Genomic DNA, 3,605 nt, shown 5'->3' with positions numbered 1-3,605 from the left:
GCAAATAACTACAGAAGAAGAAACCTTCATTACAACACAGGTGATGGAGTAGGGTAGATGGCATGAGGATCAGGCCAGTCCAATAGAATTCTATTTAGTGGCTTCAGTTCCCTTCTCTCATAGGGCAGGTTCCCCAATCTTGATTTAATTACCATGTACAGTAGGGCCCAACAAAGAAGGTTAAGCATATCTGAGCTGTATAAATATTTTCACAGCTAACCATATATGTGTACCTTACTTGGGTGTTCAGAGAAAGTTTGATAATTGCCACGAGAGTACATAGCCATTACTAAGTAGGAGAAGCATGCTAGACTTGATGAGTAGGTGGTTGCCTACAATATTTTATTTCAGGAATCTCCCAAAATATTTCTCTACATCTGCTCACTAATATTTCAGATTCCATTAATAGGGACAAAGTCTTTCAATTCAAATTAGATTTAAAATGCACAATGCAAGTGATATAATAAATATAATAGCCCGTGTGTGTGTGTGTATATATGTATATATATTAACTTACTAAGAGTGAGACATTATTCTAAGCATTTTATTAGGTTGTCAAGAAAGTCATGATGTATTTTTCTATGCAAAAATGTCATGACTTTCTCGACAACCCAATCTTTTAAAAAGATTTTTGTCATGGGGCATGTCAGTTTACCAGAGAGAACAGAAACAGTGAGAGGGAAAGTGAGAAATCACACCCCTCCCCTCCAGGGGGTTGGCCACACCACAATCCCTTCTCTTCTACTCTCCTAGGATTTTTGGTCATGCATGCACATGCACCTGGTGTGAGTTTCAAGCTGCCAGGTCCAGGATTCAAACCACCTGTAGTCTACTGAACTGGTCTATGTGTGAGTCCAGCACCTTAGCCACTATGCCACCTGCTGGCTCCTATTCTAAGCATTTTAAATGTGGTATATGTGATGGACATGTGGTTCTGCCTGAGCACAGAATTTGATTAGAGCAAGGAAGAGGAGCTATTTGGATTCTTAATTCTAAAAGTTTAAGATACATCCCATTATATGATGCCCAGGACAAACTACTGCATCCCCAGTTTTGCCTAGGACAGATTCTAAATGTAGAGAGAGAATTTTAATTCCACTTACTCTTGTCCTTCAAATTTTGCCTCTTCTTTTCTCTTTGTAAGATATAATGTGGGTTATGGCAAGGTACGTCAAGGCTAAAGTTCTTGCTATAATAGGAGGGTCAAAGAATGATTTAGAACAAGGAACTAGGTTATCTTAGATGACCCTAGCCTCAACAGTCAAGGGTCTATGTTTAATAATCTGTTATGAGGGACCAGCAGATGGCATAATGGTTACATCACTGGATTCCCAGAAGCCATGGCTTGAAAGCCACATGCTGGGTGCATGTGTGCATGTGCCAAAAAGTTTTTTTTTTTTTAATTTTTTTTTTGAGAGAGTTTTTTTTTTTTGGAGAGGTTTTTGCTATAGGGCACGTGCGCTTGCCAGACAGACAGAGAGAGACAGAGAGACAGAAAGCGAGAAATCACCACCCAGGGGGGATGGCCATGCTGTAATCCCTTCTCCTCCATTCTCCTCTCGGGATCTTGGGCATGCATGCACATGCACCTGGCGTGAGTTTTAAGTCACTGGGTCCAGGACACAAACTGCGGTCGACTACATGGGAGTCCAGCGACATGGCCATTATGCTAACTGCTGGTCCCTTGAGAGAGATTTTTGATATAGGGTGCATGCACTCACTGCAGACACACAGAAAGACAGAGAGACAGAAAGCAAGAAATCCCCCCCCCCCCAGAGGGGATGGCCATGCTGCAATCCCTTCTCTGAGGATTTTGGGCATGCATACACATGTGCCTGGCATGAGTTGCAAGCTGTCAGGTCTGGGACTCAAACTGTGGTCGAATGCATGGGAGTCCAGCAACGTAACCATTACACCATCTGCTGGACCCAATTCTGCTATAGCATTTTTAATTTGAAATATTCAGCTAGCTTTTTACTCAATCTTATATTCTTCTCAAGCAAGAAATAATAATGGACTCCACTGGGTTTGGAGTCAAAGAATAAAAATGATAACATTAATTTGACTAATATTCTACAACTTTCTAGATACATTGGGCTTTTTATTATCTGTTTTGGAGACATGAATGTGAATGCTCATTCTACTATATACTTGCTGAGTAATCTTAGACAAGTTGCTTAAACTGAGCTTTATTTATTTATTTATTTTTAAAAAAGGATTATTTATTTATTTCCATGTGCTATTATTTTTAAAATTTGACCAGAGAGAGACAGAGTGAGGGAGAGAAAGGGAAAGGGAGAAAGCAAGTGTGGGGCTCAAACCGCAGTTGGCCATGTGGGAATCCAGCACCTTTAACTACCTTGCTACCTACCAGCCTCTAAACTGAACTTTATTAACTAACCAAAAAAATGAATAGAGTACCTGGCTTACCTACCTAAATCAAATGATTGCTGACTAATTCAAGTGGGAAGTCATATATTGGACTGCTATGTGATTATAATTTATCTCAACTAAATTAAACTATTTCTGAGGGAAGAACTGTTTACTACTTCTTTATCTTGCCTGACACAATGTAGCTAGCTCATAGTAGACAGTCTAAAAACTTGTTAACTTTCATAGAACTCTTACCCAGTAGTTTTCTCCACTGGATGATTTTATTAAAGAAGTTAGTAACTTATAAAAGATATTGAGGCCAGCAGTTGGCATGGTGGTTAAAGCATTGGATTCTCACATGGTCGACTATGGTTTGAGTCCTGGACCTGGTGGCTTGCTTTCTCACTTTCTCTTTCTCTCTCTGTCTCTCTCTGGTGAATACATGTGTCCTATAGCAAATTTAAAAAGTAATAGTAATAAGTATAATTAAATAAATTAATTTTTTTTTGGAGAGGTTTTAGTTGTAGGGCATGTGCACTCACCAGAAAGACAGAGACAGAGAGACAGAAAGCGAGAAATCACCCCCTATGGGGGATGGCCAGGCTGCAATCCCTTCTCCATTCCTTTTGGAATCTTGGGAACACATGGATACATGCCCGGCATGTTTAAGCCACCGGGTCCAGGACTTGAACCATGGTTGACTACATGGGAGTCCAGTGACATAGCCATTATGCCAACTGCTGCTCCCACAGCAAAGTTCTAATACCATGTGGGAGTCCAGAATCTTTCTCATCATGCCACCTGCAATTTTTTTTTTTTTTGGAGAAGTTTTTGCTATATGTACTTTGCACTTATACTAGGGAAGTATATATGCCTGACATACAGAGAGAGGCTCTAGGGGGTGAACTTAGGACCTTCCTATGTTGGAAGAGCATTGTGCTACCACCACACCACTGTCTGGCCCGTAAGTTATTTTCTCAAATCAATATTTTGGTTTGAGATTTGTGTTGGGTGTGGGAGAGTGGTAAATGATGGTATATTGTGTTATTTGAAACATAATCTGCTTGATAAATTCACTTACTTAATTATCGTTCCATTTTTGCTTTTGTTCTCTAAATATTGGTCAATTCTATTTTTATTCTAAACCGGAAAAAGCCCATGTGACAAAATACTTTACGTTTTTATATTGAGATGGGACACTGAATTCTATTTTGAGAAAAGATTCCACTTAT

Source organism: Tupaia chinensis, unplaced genomic scaffold (genome assembly GCF_000334495.1).
Source record: "Tupaia chinensis unplaced genomic scaffold, TupChi_1.0 Scaffold000672_1, whole genome shotgun sequence".
Classification (NCBI taxonomy): domain Eukaryota; kingdom Metazoa; phylum Chordata; class Mammalia; order Scandentia; family Tupaiidae; genus Tupaia; species Tupaia belangeri.
This window is presented reverse-complemented; position numbering follows the sequence as displayed.